A 16,924-nucleotide genomic window follows, 5' to 3' on the forward strand; every position below is an offset into this window, starting at 1 on the left:
ACATTGATGATTTCGTTTTCCAAAGCACAGCAGCCCTGGGAGGTAGATATTATTATGATAATTTTAGAACTAAAGGGAGAGGGTAGGAACGTCTCCAAGGTCATGCACTAATGTACCGCTCCAAAGTCTGAGTTCCGAACCACTACCCTATGCTGGAAGGATTATCCCTGCACCTCAATAAATATACACATACCACCCATTCCTACACCGTGGAATTCACGCAAGACCAGAGTATCCTTCCTAACCGTCGGGCCATTGCACTCTTTGCCTTTACTGGTTCTTTCACGTTGGCATCGAGAGCTGTGCCAATTATTCAACAGTCAGTTGACCAAATACAGGACAACTTTGTGCAGGGTAGCGGAGCTCTATGGGCCTTTCACTGAAACTTCCAAATGAACATTCCGTGTGGCCAAGTGCTCAGTGAGAAAGAAGGTCTAATGAATCTGCATGGCGTATGACTAAAAGCAGCGCCTGAACCACCCGAGCTTGAATACAATTATAAGGGGGTCGTCCCAGTGCTCAGGGCACAAAGTAACTGTTATCTGAAGTTGGAAAGGAATTTCCTGAAATAGCTGGTAATTGTACAATGAATCACATCATAAATGCTTCCTATCCCCCAGTCCCTGATCATGACGACAAAATTGGACCAGTTAGGGCATTGATCTAGACCATGAAATTATTTTCAGAGGCTTTCCCTCCAACAGAGAAAAATCCATGTACCTAAAATAGCTTCCCTTTAATAGACTGTTACAGTAATAAAGGGGTTTATTTGATGGAACTTGCTGTGTATACTCAAAGTGAATTTGAACCAACCAAATTTCCATCCTCCCGAGAAAGTATGATAATAACTTGCTATGCATTTATGCATTAAAGTCATAGCATTTTTATTTTGTTTTGGGAAAAAAGTTGAATTATTCAGAAGTTATACTTCTAACTTCTCAGAATCCTCACTTTTTCTTTTATAATTGCTTAAAGAATCTCCCTAAATTCTTTGACTCTATGGAAAGCCCACTACTAAGAAAAAAATAATAATCTGTCCCATAATCCTTTTTAAAACTACAAAACTATTAAAAAACAACTAAAAAGGTAATCGCATCCAATACAAGATCAAATGTTTAGGAGAAGCAGGAGCTAGGAGCTCAGCTGACACAAGGAATCTTCCAGGTTCTGCCTGATGCTGTTAACTTTCTCTGTCATGCAAAGTTTCTACCACGGTTTGCATTCTCCAGAGGCCAAAAAAAAAAAAAAAAAAAAAAAAGTGTGAACGGACCCCACTGTCTGCAACAATTAATTACTAGAAGTGTTACTGCAGAAAGGCATCTAGAACAACTTGAAAATCAAATTAGATCATGAAACATTAGGGTCTTCTGAATTCCAGCTGATAAGGAGTCCCCTGAGATCACCTCTTCTAGAGGGAATTTGGTTTGTTCTTTTAACATAGACGTTGTAAAAAGGCTAGTGTGTAGTAGCATGAAAGAACATTTTAGCTACCCTTGGGAGGAAACCACCAAAACGTGGCCTTAGGAATGACTGTTTCATAAATGCAGTGGTGGGGACTCCTGAGGTCTCTGTGATGTCCTCTCCCATTTAACCAACGACCATCTCCTTTTCTCCCAGCCACAGCAGGCTTCCTTTAGAGACACACTCTTCTGAATACTAATTCAAACACACTGTGGTTCATGCTCATATGTAAAGGATGCCCTTTCTCTACTAAAATGTTCTCCTCCATAAAGCAGTGGAATAGCTCTAACTTTGAGACGAACTGGCTAGGCTTCACATGAAATAATAACTCCTAACTCATAAAAACTCAATCAGAAAAATAAATGTGGATGAAGAGTTTGTGGTATGGGGAAAATCACGAGGTATTGGCATCGCCATCATCAATGTTGTCGTCTTGATTGTGACTTGTGCCAGCCAAATACATCACCTGTGCATATCAGCACAGATGTGGCCGTAAAAGCACTAGGCTGTGCTAAAAAAGATGCTAAGAAATAAGAGACTCATTTTTTAAAAAATGAGTGAGGGTAAAGCTGCAGTTTATTTCATACCTAAAGAAAAGCAACTCCCTATCTTCAAGCTCAGCAGATAAAAGATAACGCAAAAAATTAGAAACTATGTACATTGATATGGAAAGGAATATTTAAAGTTTTTTTAATGTACAAGATAGAGCAGCAGTTTGATACATTACCTTTTGTATAAAAAAAAAGGGCATATATGTATACAGGCTTAATTATATTTAAAAAAATCCAGAGCCCCTGGGTGGCTCAGTCAGTCACCTGACTTCAGCTCAGGTCGTGATCTCACAGTTCATGGGTTCAAGCCCCACATTGGGCTCTGTGCTGACAGCTCAGAGACTGAAGCCTGCTTCAGATTCTGTGCCTCCCTTTCTCTATGCCCCTCCCCCGCTTGCGCTCTGTCTCTCTCTCTCTCTCTCTAAAAAGTAAGCATTAATAATAATAAAAATAAAAATAAAAAATTTTTAAGAGATAAAATCCTAAAATGACGTCTGCCTCTGCAGGTAATTTGGAGAATTTGAAGTCAAGAGTAGAACAAGGACACTTTTCATTCTCTCTATATACCCTTTCATGCTGCTTGGCTTTTTATCGTGTCCATATATCTCTTCTTTTTAAATACTGAATATTTGGAAATGCACAGCCTGTTTAGAAAGCAAGAGCAGAGGGGTGTCTGGGAGCATCAGTTGGTTAAGCATCCAACTCTTGATGTTGGCTCAGGTCATGATCTCATGGTTCGGTTCTTGAGCTCGAGCACCGAGTCGGGCTCTCTGATGACATCATGGAGACTGCTTGGGAATCTCTCTGCCCCTCCTCCTCCCCCCCAAAATAGATAAACTTAAAAAAAAAGAAATTCCTTATTATAAAAAAAAAAAAGAAAGCAGGAGCAGAGAAGCAGAAAATCCAACCTCACACATGTTAGAGTTCCAAAAATTACACAGATTAGAAAGAATAAGTGGCATGGAATTAGTATTCATCTTAGGGAAAATTAAGACCTTGATAAGACACTAATTTGGGGGGTTTGGTGAGAGGCAGAATACTGGTTCCCCACATCCTAATCCTGAGATTAATAATTGATTAATATGTTACGTTACCTGGAAAAAAGAGACACTGCCAATGTAATTAAGTTAAGGGTCTGGAGATGGCGAGTTTATCTCTTGGGTGGGTGAGTGATGGGAGAATGAAGCTTAACCCTGCAGGGAAACTCTGGGCACAAAACACAAGCCTCGGAATTATCCAACCCAAGCTGAAATAGCGGGGTGTTGATGCACCATCCTCCGGCATTCTGTCTGAAACAGACGCCGCTTTGATCTGCTACGTGGGTGGGGGTGAGGGTGGGGTTTGATTCCTGGGCGCTGTGGGGCAGTGTGGGTTTGGTTCTTGGGAGGGAGAAGAATCTTCAGGCACAGTACTATAATCTGTTTCTATTCACAACACTTCTGACACAAAATGTGTGCGGTTTCCCCGCCAAGCAAGTCTGTCATTCTCCATGGACACTACCTGGGTGTCCTACAAGTTGATTCAATTTTGACCCTAACTACCCAGAATTAGCACAGATCCCACAGGTTAAGGGCTCAGCCCCACAGGATTGCCCCCCACTTCAGAAGCCAACCACAAGTAGTGGGTCCCCAGGTCATGCACACCTTTGTGAGGGGTTCCTACAGCCCTATCCTCAATTTGTTATAATGACTCTCAGGACCCAGGAAACTGTTTTACTTACTGTTTCCAATTTATTATAAAGAATAAAAATGAACAGCCAGGTGAAGAGGTACATATGGAAAGGTCCAGAAGGATCTGGAGTACAGGCATTTCTATTCCCATGGAGTTGGCACATGGATATGTTCACCAACTCAGAAGCTCCCCAAACCCCCACACTTAGGGGTTTTGTAGAGCTTCCATCACATAGGCACATTTGATTACATCACTGACCGTTGGTGAGTGAACTCAGTCCCCAGTCCCTCTCCTCTCCTCGCAGGCTGTAAAAAGCTACTGATACAAATGAAGGCAGGGAGGCGGGTGGTCCAAAACTTCCAGGCTTCTGATCACAGGGTTGGTTCCTCTGGCAACCAGTCCCCTCCCTAATGCCCTCCTGGGGCCCACGGAGAGTCAGCTCATTAGCATAAACTCAGGTGTGACTGAAAGGGGCTTATTATAAGACATTCTTCTCACCACTGTCACTCAGAAAATTCCAAGCGTTCTAAAAGCTCTTGTGCAAAGTCCAAATATGCTCCAGTACAATATCACATGCAGAGATGCAGATTCTAGCAGCTGGAAACTGAAGAACACGCTGATGAGTCATGGAGGTACGACAGAGCACTGCTGGCAACCACTCTTTAAAAAAATTTTTTTTAATGTTTATTTATTTTTGAGAGAGAGAGCGCACATGTGCACTTTTGCGCACGAGCAGGGAGCAACAGAGAGAAAGGGAGACAGAGAATTCGAAGCAGGCTCCATATTGTCAGTACAAAGCTGGATGCGGGCTCGAAACCACAAACCGTGAGATAGTGACCTGAGTGGAAAGCAAGAGTTGAGCACTTAACGGACTGAGCCACCCAGCCTCCCCTCCTGGCATCCATTTCTGAGGTCAATGTAGTGACCTACCAACCATCACTGGGTGTCTCTGGCAGATACCTGTGGATGGTTCCTAACATTTCTGGGGCTGCATCTGACCAGGAGCTTTGTTTATGCTTTTACAAGTTGTGACAGCGGGATCCGTGGAAAGCAACACAGGAAATAAAAGAGTTTAAAAAAAGGGTGAATGTTGAGGCCAGAACAGCAGTGGCAAACACGAGGTCCCTGTGCTGTCATCCCACTCATAGAAAACACTACTGATCAGTTATGTCACTCTCCTCTTTGACCTGAACTGACTCCAAGTACTCTTCAACATCAGATGATTGGAAGCCACTCACAGACTATCAAATTTGGCTCTTAAATTTTTAGCTACAAACTTACCTAAAACAACACACATGTATTATTTTATTGTCTGTAGAAGTCTAACTCAAGTCTCACGGGGCTAAAATTTAGTGTCAGCAGGGTTATGTTTCTTTCTCTAGACTCTGGAGAAAATCTGTTTACCTGCCTTTTCCAGCTCTTGGAAGCTGCCCATAATCCTTGACTTGTGGCCCCTTCCTCCAAAGCCAGCAATGGCAGGTGAGGTCCTTCCCAAATGGCATTTGACCTCTTCTGTCCCCCTCTTCTGCTTTTAAAGACTCCAGTTTGGACCCACACATCCAAAAAATCCAGGATAAACTCCCCATCTCAAGGCCCTAACTTAATTACATTAGCAATGTCTCTTTTTTCCAGGGAATGTAACATATTCACAAGTTCACAGAATTAGTATATGGACCTCTTCGGGGAACCAATATTCTCCCACAAAATCCTCCTCCCCAGTGGTGTTTTATCAGTGTCTTAAGTTTTCTTAAAATGAATCCAGATTCTATGCCATCTCACTTATTCTTTCTAATCTTCATAATTTTTGGAACTCTAACATTCACAAAGTGGCATAAAATTTTTACCAAAGCTGTTCTGGGTGAGTAGGCAGAAATACTCTAAAGGTTTGTTAGCTATACATTGTGAAGACTAATTCAAATCGTAAAGTCATCTAAGTGTTTGAAGTAGACAGAACTCCCTCAAATAATGCAGATTGGATCAGAATCTATCTTCTAAAATCAGCTTTATTATGGGGCGCCTGGGTGGCTCAGTTGGTTAAGCATCCGACTTCAGCTCAGGTCACGATCTTGCGTTTTGCGAGTTCGAGCCCCGTGCTGGGCTCTGGCTGACAGCTAGGAGACTGCAGCTGCTTCAGATTCTGTATCTCCCTGTGTCTCTGCCCCTCCCCTGCTCATGCTCTGTCTCTCTCTACCTCTCAAAAATAGATAAATGTTAAAAAAAAATTTTAAAGAAAATAAAATAAATAAAAAACAAAATTAGCTTTATTATGGAGGAACTGACACCAGCAAACACTGGCTCGACCAAAACTCATATTGATGAACATGTAAATATCTTTGAGCATACAAAGAGATATTCGCACACCCATGTTCATGTAAGTGTGATCAGTAATAGCCCAAAGGTAGAAGCACCCCAAGTGTCCATCAACGGATGCATGGATAAACAAAATGTGGTAAATCCATACAACGGAATACCATTCAACCTTAAAAAGGTATGAAATTATCACAGGTTACAACACAGATGAACCTTGAGGATATTACATTCAGTGAGATAAGCCAGTCACAAAAGAACAAATACCGTTTGATTCCACTTAGATAAGATACCTAGAAGAGCCAAATTCGCAGAGACAAGAAGTCAAATGGTGGTACCCAGGGACTTGGAGGAGAGGGGATAAGGAGTTAGTGTTTCATGGGCACAGAGTTTCTGTTTCACAAGATGAAAAGAGCTCTGGGGATGGATGGTGTGATGGTCGCACGTCAGTGTGAATGTACTTCATGCCACTGAACCAAACACTTAAAAACGGCTAAAATGGCACGTTTTAGGTTATGTGTACTTTACCACACTTTTAACAATGAAGATCTTTAAAAAGTGTTTAAATATCTGTAAGCCTAATTGTTTTAAAAATTGTTTACAAAACGGTTGCAAGGTTTCCCATGATAATATGAGAATACAGAAAAGTTCTTTCCTATGAGCAGATGCTTTTCAGCAACGCAGAAACTGGAGTGAGATTTACATACACTTCCAATGCTTAACAGTCTGGAGAAAAGCTATTACCGCATTGCCTCCACCAACTCCTTTGTCCTTTGCACAGGAAGTTACAAAGCCCCAGAAAGTCCTAGAGTTTTGTTTTATTTTGTTTTGTTTTAACCTACAGGCTCTGTGGTGCAATACCCAGGCAGTGATTATTGGTGTCTGGGCATGAGCACAGGTGAGAAAGTAGGTCACCCAGGGGAAGCACCTGGGGTTAGGGCTTCCAGTCAGTGAGCAGGCACTGAGTGAGACAAGGCTGTGGATGGACATTGATAGGAAGGTGCTGGCAGCTAGGCTGGGCATTCGCCTTCCTTCAGAAAGTGATGGGACCGATTGAAGGTTTTTGGCATAGGGCTTGCTTGAAAAACCTGTGCCTGGGGAATGGGATTTTGTCATCATACATGAGAACCAGCTGGAAGACTATTATAATAGTCTTTGGAGAAGTCCTGAGTGCCGGGGGGCCAAGAAGCACCTATGAGGGAAGAGAATGAGCATGAGCTAAAGGACAGCGGGAGGGGTGGTGGGGTGGAGGGAGCCATGCGACTGCTTGAATGGGGGTAGGGAGTAAGCCGGCCAAGAGAAAAGAATAAAAACAGGAGTGTACATAGAGTGCCAGGCATGGAAGGACATTGATGCCTTTTGGGTGGGGGATGGGAGGAAGAGGAGTGATATTTTGGCTAGAGCATGACAACTGAGATAGAGATTATAAAAGTCCTGAGTTATAAAGGAATTGAAGGACCAGAACGTGTGGCCATACAGCACCCACACCCCTGCGTGACCAAACTCTGTCTGCTGGAGCTCAGTAGCTGCCGGTCCTTCTGGACGGGACGCAGCAGTTTGCAAAACTATCACTCCCTAGTGTTTCCCCTAGAGAAGCTTGTGTTTCTCTGGCCACTTAATTTATTATATTTTTTACCACTCAAAAATATTTAATTTTTTGGGTTAAAATACATCTTTTTTCCCCCCTCTTATTGACTGAATTTCCTACTTCTCTTAAAAGAGCTTCCTTGGGGCGCCTGGGTGGCCCAGTCAGTTAAGCACTGGACTTGAGCTCAGGTCATGATCTCATGGCTCAGGAGTTGAAGCCCGGTGTTTGGCTCTGTGCTACTGTCCCTAGCCACCAGCTCCTGGTAACCACTGTTCTGCTCTGTTTCTAGGAGTTCCACTTTTATTTATTTATTTTTTTAGATTCCACATATAAGTGGTACTATGCAGTTTTTGTCTTTCTTTGTCTATTTTACTTAGCATAATGCCTTCAAGATCTGCCCATGTCCCGCATAGCAAGATTTCTTTCTTCTTAATTTTTTTTCTTTTTCTTTTTTTTTTTTTTTTAGAGAGAGAGCATGAGTGGGGCTGGGGGTAGAAGGATAGAGAGACAGACAGACAGACAGATAGAATCTCAAGCAGGCTCCATGCTCCATGCAGCCCCAGATGCAGGGCTCAATCCCACGACCTTGGGATCATGCATGACCTGAGCAGAAATCAAGAGTAGGACACTCAACGGACTGAAACACCCAGGCACCACTTTTATTTTATTATTTTATTTTATTTTATTTTATGTAGAGAGAGATTTCCTTCTTTTTAAAAGCTGAATAATAATACTCCATTGCTTATATATACACCACATTTTCCTGATACATTCATCCATTAACAGATATTTAGGCTGTTTCCATACTTTGGCTATTGTGAATTATGCTGTAACAAACATGGGGGTAGCACAGATGTCTCTTCAAGATAGTGATTTCATTTCCTTTGGACATATACCTAGAAGTAGGATTGCTGGATTATATGGTAGTTCTACCTTTAATTCCTTGAGGAATCCCCACACTGCTTTCCACAGTGGCTAAACTAGCTTGCATTCCCACCAACAGTGCCCGAAGGTTCCATTTTCTCCCCATCCTCTTCAGCATTTGTTATGTCTTGCCTTTTTGAAAATAGCCATTCCAACCCCTCACACATAGGTGATATCTCATTGTGGTTCTGATTTTCATTTCAACAGGTACAAATTTTACATGCTTAAACAAATTTTTAATGTTTATTTTATTTATTTTGAGAGAGAAAGAGAGTGCACATACACAGGTGAGCGGGGGGGGGGGGGCAGAGAGAGAAGGAGAGAGGACCCCAAGCATGCACAGCACTGTCTGCCATGCACGGCACTGTCTGCCGAGCCCGATGTAGGGCTTAAACTCAAGAACTGTGAGATCGTGACTTGAGTCCAAATCAAGAGTCGGACACTTAACCGACTGAGCTACCTAGGTGCCCCTAAATTTTGCATGCTTAAAAAAATGTTTTTAGGGGTGCCTGGGTGGCTCAGTCGGTTGAACATTCGACTTCGGCTCAGGTCATGATCTTGCGGATCGTGAGTTTGAGCCCCACATCAGGCTCTGTGCTAACAGCTCAGGGTCTGGAACCTGCTTCACATTCTGTGTCTCCCTCTCTGCCTCTCCCCCACTTGCACTCTGTCTCTCTCTTTCTCCAAAATAAATAAACATTAACAAAAAAAATTTTTTAACGGTTTTAAATTTCTGCCACTTGCTCATGCAAAGTTTTAAAACATGGTAACTAGGAAGAATTTTAAGAAATCATCATTTAATCATCTTGAAGAGACCATTATTTAAACCTTACTCAGAGTCATTTTAGGCATAAAAGCTGACATTAAAAGTGGTATTCATGGAAGGCAGTCCAGGTTTCTCAGTCAAACACTTGAAAAGGTTTCATTTGGAAGTTTTATACAAATTTCATATATAATGTTTTCCCTAAATTTTTATTTATTTATCTAGTTACTTATATTTGTTATAATTGCATAACATAAAAAGATGTAAAAATTCCAAGCCCCCCACAGATAGGTGCCTTCACATCTCCGCCAGTTTATTCCATTGTGTTGTACCAATTCTTTCTATGTGCATCATGGCATAAAAACGTTGGAAAGCACTAGAAACACCAGAAGAGAGAGTATCAAGAAGTGATTGGTGGGGCCAGATAGAATTGTATGTCTGCAGAAGAGGTGGGGGGCAGGGATATGACTGGAACACTCAGTGGTGGGTGGGCTGGTAGCCTGTTTCAAATCATGAAGGTTAAACAGAAGTGTTCACCTGTATAAGCAAATAATGAACTGCAATCCATAAGCTGCTTTCTCCTTGGCTTCCTCCAGGCCAATGCTTGTTTGTAACTGAATATTTCTTAAGCAGTCTGTCTGTCATTTTACCCATAGCTAAGTCACTTCTTAATAAAACATCCTATCAACATGCAAATTCACAAGGGAAGAGAGTTGAGGTCGCCATTTTACGGATTTTTACTATTACTCACATTTAGAACCCCTCATAGTGTTTATAGTAAATTAATAACATTGCCTTACATACAAAGAATAACTGAAATGTCATTGTAAGATGATCACATCAAAGAGTTGGTTGACTTATATAATGCAGCGTGTTTTTTTTTAATCCAGGTTTGAGCCCATAAAGTGCCATCAACTACACACATTTCCTGACTTTCAGCTTGTATAGCCTCATTCCCCTGGAAAAGATTGCTCGGGTTTCTAGTCTTTACCTAGGGTATCATGTTGATACAGGAAAAGCATGAAGGTGGTAGCTCAGAGCTTAGCCAAGTCAGGTCCAGAAATAAGGACTTCTAAGAATAGGGTTTTCTTTCAGGTGCCTCTGGCTCTCCCTCTCCCCCACCCCCCAAGAATGCCCTTTTTCTCTTCCTTTGACCCGGTCAATAACCCTCTTCCTTTTCTCAGCATCCCCCTCCCTAGACCCTGCCCTCTCAGGAGACAGGGCTCAGACTCACATTCCCTGTGCTCCTGGGTCCTACACCAGTCATGTTATTCTACAGTTAATTGTTCTTCTTCATACCCTGTTCTGCTATGAGTTTGTCTAGGACCAGGATAATGTCTTTTTTTAATGTTTTTATTATGAAATAGATCATGCATTCGAAAGTATATTTGTCACCTGTATGTACATTTTAAAGAACAATAATAAAATGAATTTTTTTTACAATTTCTTTCAGTAGGCTCCATGCCCAAGGTGGGACTTGAACTCACGACCCTGAGATCAAGAGTCGTGTGCTCTACTGACTGAGGCAGGTAAGCACCCCAAAGTGAATCATTTTTGAAGCTTCCCAATCCCTTTGCCTCCTGCACCCCTAGAGGTAACCACTTCTCTGAGAGGGTTTGTCAAGCTCTTGCTTTTCTAGGTACTACCTGGTTTTGACCTTTGTATAAATGGAATTTATGTATGCATTTTTATGAGAATTGCATCTGACCTAGGTATTTCACCCAAGATAACGTTTGTAAGATTCATCCTTGTTGCTCTAAGGTAGCTAGGTCTCGTTTATTTTCACCTCTTGGTAGAATTCCATTGTGTGATTTCTCCATAGTTTACCTTTTCTACTTTGATGGACATTTTAGTCATGTCCATTTTATGCTATTACAAACGATGATGCTATGAATGTTCTTGAATGCACCTCCAGGGCCTCATCTTTCTCGTAGAGATATATCTAGGAATGGGATTCAACCTTTCTAGGGGATGCCAAATTATTTTCCAAAAGCAATTTTCCAGCCTGCACTCCAACCAGTGGTGCCCCAAAGTTCCCACTACTCACAGTCTTGGTTAAACTTGATATGGTCAGACTTTTAATTTTTTGGCCAATCTGATGGATATGAGATAGTATTTCATGGCGTTTTTAAGGAAGATGGCTTTTTCATTCCCCAATTCCCAGCACCCAACAGAAGACTCTGCAGCAGGAGCTCACAAATCTGTTATCTGATGAATCAACAGCAACAATGCAAGGTGACAAGTGCCAGTAGAAACGAGAATGTTAAGAACATATTTGTAAATCTTTCTGCGTATCAGGATCACCCAGGTATCCTTTTATTTTCTCATTGACATTTTATATGAAAAACTTCAAACGTACAGCAAAATTGGAAGGATTTTACAGTGAATACCCAACCTGGATCCTACCATTAGCATTTTACCACACTTTCTCTAAGGAGTTTCTTTTGAAGAATGTCAGTTCCCCAGGGCTGAGACTCTGATTCTATAGCTCTGGGATGGGAGCAAAGAATCTCATTTTGTTTCTTCGTTTCTGTTTTTAAACTCCCCAGGTGATTCTGATGAGCAGCCAGCCTTAGAAACCACTGCCTGAAGGAACTTGCAGCAATAAATAAAGAAGACAGATTTATAATTAGCCTAACAGGGCTCATTCTTTGTGGGGGGATTAGAGTTCTGCTGCGTGCCTAAAGCCATTTTCCTAGACCACCAGCATTCCTCGGAAATGTGTCACCCCATGTCAGATTGGCGGAGGTGTGCGCAGGTTCCTGGGAAGTGGTGGGTCAGGTCCTCCTCGCCCCAGAAGCCAAGAAGCACCCAGGTCCTGTCCACCCTGTTCCCCACTCTGATAGTTGCAGGAACTTGCCCTTCAGATCCTTTCAACGTTTGGGTGTTTTTAGGGGCTGAACTATATACCCCCCAAATTCCTGTGTTGAAGCTCTAACCAGTACGCCAGAATGCGACTGTGTTTGGAGTTAAGGTCTTTAAAGAGGTAATTAAATTAAAATGAGGTCCCATATGATGGGTCCCAATCCAATATGACTGATGTCTTCACAAGAAGAGGAAATTTGGGCACAGACACGCACAGAGGGAAGACTACGTGATGACCTAAGAAGATGCCAAAGAGAAAGGCCCCAAAGAAACCAACCTGGACAAGACCTTGATATTGGACTTCCAGCCTCTGGGACTGCGAGAAGATAAATCTGTTGTTTAAGCCACCCAGTCTGTGGTGCTTGGTTATGGCAGCCCTAGCAATCTGATACAGGTGTAGATGGGAAGGCTCCAAGTGTGGGGTCAGATGGCAGGGCAGGCAGACCCAGGCTCCCACTCCCTTCTCCCACAAAACAGGCCTCCATCAACAACTGGCCATGGTTGCAGGAGAAGGTGCCACTGGCCCCAGGGCCCTCCCCACGGGGCTGCTGGGAAACAGAACGTACCTTCACTCCAGGCCCTTGTTCCTCAGAGGGGTCTACCCCACAAACACAAGGAGGAGAACTGTCTATACGTAGGAGGGGTCTTCAGAGCTACCAACAGTCCCGCCTGCAGCTGACTGGCCCCCCAGAGAACAGCACCATGACAGGGCTCAAGAACGTTTCACCCCTTACACCTCAACCCTTTCCCCTAAAAGCTCACCCACACGGAGCCTTGATTCACACAAACTCTCTCACTCACAGCGTGAAAAATGAACTGTGGCTCATGCCCCCAGATTTTGAAGCACGTAGCTTAGGTAAATGCATTTCGGTTCTGTGCCTCTTCCCACCGGTCTCAATCATGACAAATGATGAATTCTGAGTAGTAATAATGCCAATTGTGTAAAACAGCCCTTTGTGTCAGACAGAGGCTGTTTGTTTGTTTGTTTGTTTGTTTTGTATATACCACATTTAATATCTCTTTTAGTCTTCCTAGGTACAATTAGAACCTCATGGTAACTTTTCGGACCTGCTTGATTGCAATCACCTGTTTCTCCTGGCCCTGACCCACCAGCCACCACCGTCACCCTCCCCACCAGCCAGCCTGGCCACACCTGCCTCCCACAGTTTAAAAATCTCCTTTGGCAGTTCATTTCTTACCACATTCTCCCTTGGCAAGGCTTGTCCCCTGCAGGTCTTGTACATAAGGGATTGTCATCAGGAGTCCTAAGTGGACTCTCTACATGAGCCCTACATGAGCCTCTCCGCTCAGTAATGGGGTCCCCTGGAGCCTTTGGTTTCACACTTTGCAGATCTCACCCCACCCCTTTTGTTTCTAAACTGTTTGTTTGGATTCTTCTATTCTGCAATCCTGTTTTACTTCTTGTTGCTGTTTAAACAATTCTGCTTTTACTATTTCAGCATACTCAGCACTGCTATTCAATTGCTCACTCGGTCTCCTAATTCTAACCAACCACCTTGAAATATTCCTTACCCCTGCAGGCTTCAAAGCCCCCGCTCTTCAAGTTGGCTTGGCTGTGGGTATCTTCCTGACAGGAAGGAGGCAGAAGGTGGGGGTGGCTCATTTCAGAATTGGGATCCCTACACTGAACAAAATTGCTTTTTATGAGAGCTTGATCTGTCTATCCAGGATCAAAGAATGGCTGCACCTGAGGTGACTGTGTGCAAGAGTGGTGGATAGCTTCTTAGATGTGGACAAATGTTTCTTCTGAACCCTCAATCAATCATCTGAAGCATTCCAGTCGCTGGAGGTTGCTCTGAGGGAGGGATTGAGTGAACATGTTTGGCACCCACTTTTAGCGGGAGCCAGGAAAGAGGGGAACACACAGTGAAGAATGTGTCTGGGAGCACCTGGGTGGCTCAGTCAGTTAAATGTCCGACTCTTGATTTGGGCTCAGGTCATGATCTCAGTTTGTGTGATCGAGCCCTGTGTTGGGCTCTGCGCTGACAGCGTGGAGCCTGCTTGAGATTCTCTCTCTCCCTCTCACCCTGCCCCTCTCCTTCTCTCTCTCTCTCAAAATAAATAAATTTTTAAAAAGTTACAATGCAAGCATTAAAAACTAAAGAATATGTCTGTGTGCATACATATGTGTGTGTGTGTGTGTGTGTGTGTGTGTGTGTGTGTGTGTGTGTAAGTAACAAGGTTAACAACTTAATCTCAAGTAGCGACAGATAGTCACAAAGGCAGAGCCAGGGATGACCTTGCCCATCAACAGATTTGATTACGCCCATGTGATTTGTTTCAGACCTGTTTCAAGAAGTCCCTCTGTTATCTCCTCTTTTGATGTGTCCTTAATGTTCCCTCTGGTCCTGCCTTAATGCCCTCAAATCTCCAACTTTAGAATTACTTCTCTGGATATAGGACCACAAGTCCAAGTTGACTTGCAAAAATATTGCCTAGTAGCCTTGTCAGCCATTAACACTTTGATGCCAATTGGCTTATCAGACTCACAGGCTAGAGCTGAACTCTGTTGCCTGGAAGCCTTGTCAGTCATTGACACCTCCATACCAAGTGGGTTATCAGACTGGACAGTGCTAGAGCTGGTTTTGCAGGAAGGGATGGGGCACAAACAACTTTAGAAGGGTGGAGGCAGCTGTTTGGTGACAAAGAGCCTGCCCTGGTGGGGAGTCTCAGAGAAATGCCAGAAGGTAACAACATATGGGGCTCTGGGCCCTGCAGAACACACATATTTCAGACTTGATGATTTAACATTTTTAGCATCTAGGAGTAGAGGGAAGAGGGGGACAGCACCGAGATTATTTTCAAAGGCTGATTTCAGAGGAAGGAAAAGACGGGCAGGGAGTTCTCCTGCTCTTGGGAGAAAGGATTTCCAGTGAGTTCCCTCCTTGCTGACCTTTTAGGTTCCAACACCACAGGCTTTCTCTCCCTGTTTCTTTACATCACCACTGGCCAATTCGAACTATTTACACTCAAACTGTCTTTGCTCCAATTATAAAGCATTTGACTGAAATAGAACATAATATGAACACATTCAGTATGAACTAATGGATGTAAGACCACAAAATCTGGGTAGCTCTGTAATCTCCCTGTTCTGCACTATAAAGGGGGACAGGAGGCTCACGCAGCTTCAGGGCTCTTCCCTGCACAGACCCCGTCCAAAGCCAAGGACTGTTATTTTGTGTTTGTAATTTTGAGTCCCTAAAGAAGCACCCCCATCCCAAACTGCATAAGCTCAGGCCCCACCAAACGTGGACCCACCCCTGATTATCAGCCTTGGCCACATGCTCAAGGATCATGTGGCCAAGTGTGCTTGCTGAGGGTGGGGAGAGGGGCTCATTTTAATGAGGAAAGGCAAACTTCACAAGGTCTGCTGGAATTTCTCTGCAAAATTAGCATACCTAGTGACTTGATATTGTGGACCTTTTAAATATCCTTTGCTAAGCTGTTTCTCTTTTTTCTTATTCCCCACCCCCCTTTCTCTTTCAAATTCTAGACTACTCTATTTGGAGGCGTATTTATATCTTCCTCTTCCTCACCCCACCCAAGTTTATAGGAGGTTCTGAATAGAGTCTTTTGATATGACACCAAAATGTAGTGTTTCCGAGTGAAACGTTGGTGGGTTTGTTTTTCCAATTATTATGACTCTTAGGATTCCTGCTCAGCTTGGATAAATGGATAATATCTATTTAAGACCATTTTTTACTTAAGTCAATTGGTATGAAGTGACTTTCTGGACCAACCTAATTCACAGGGCTGCCCAGCATTCCAATGCTTAATTACCTAGTGCGTCTCAAACATAAGCACTCTGGAAACTCAAATAACCCTGTTAAAGAATGGAATATCATCTTTGGGACAAGGAGACTTGTCCTAGGGACCTAGGGACCTAGGAGACAACTGTGACTCCTAGGTTGGTTGTATGCTTTTTTTTTTTTAATAACACCACACACACACACACACACACACACACACACACCCCTCCCTAATCACACTGTCGGCCCAGAATGAGGTGAGAAAAGGCTGGTTTTACCTAAAGGGCAGCTAGTTAACTCTTTATATTTTCAAGAAATTATCTTACCGTCCCCCTCATCTGTAATTCATCTATATTCATAATGTGGACCATTTAAAATAGCACCTTTCATCTGTGTGTGAAACACAAGTGTAGCCTGCAGGTTTGAGCAGATGAAATGTTAAACACTGTAGCAGGGTATCTCCGGAATAGGACTTTCCATTTAGGGCAAGAGGCTGAGAGCCCTTCCGCATGGAGGCACTTCCGTCTAACCCCATCACCCAAGCTTGCCTCGTTTGGGAAAGCAGCGTGGGTGGGAGCATTTGGGTGGCATACCCCAAAAACCACAGTAATTGGAAGGGAAAAAAAGCAAATATCAATTAGTAATTCTTCAGCCAGCTACCAATCTTGGTTTCCAAGGGACTCCACCTTGGGCTCTTCAGAAGCAGCAGCTTCCCAGGGACCTCGGACAGAAACGACGCGAATCTACAAACATCTTGGTGCGCTGAACATTTCCCCAAGGGAGGCTCTTGTTATCTGCCCGGCTTCCCTGGCTCTCTGCCTCCCTGTCAGCCTGTGGGCCTGTCAACCAGAATGATCCCAGCTTCTCAGGGCTTCCGTGGGAATGCGAGCAGGAAAGGGCTTTGAGAATTGAGGACAGGCAAGGTGGTGGTGTTCGGCCGCGCTCTGGGCACCCCGCATTTCCCGGAGCGCTGGGGATGCTGCAGTGAGCTTCCCCGCTCCCCTAGCAACCCCCGCCCCCGGGT

Source organism: Acinonyx jubatus, chromosome D4, assembly GCF_027475565.1.
Source record: "Acinonyx jubatus isolate Ajub_Pintada_27869175 chromosome D4, VMU_Ajub_asm_v1.0, whole genome shotgun sequence".
In the NCBI taxonomy this organism is placed as follows: Eukaryota; Metazoa; Chordata; class Mammalia; order Carnivora; family Felidae; genus Acinonyx; species Acinonyx jubatus.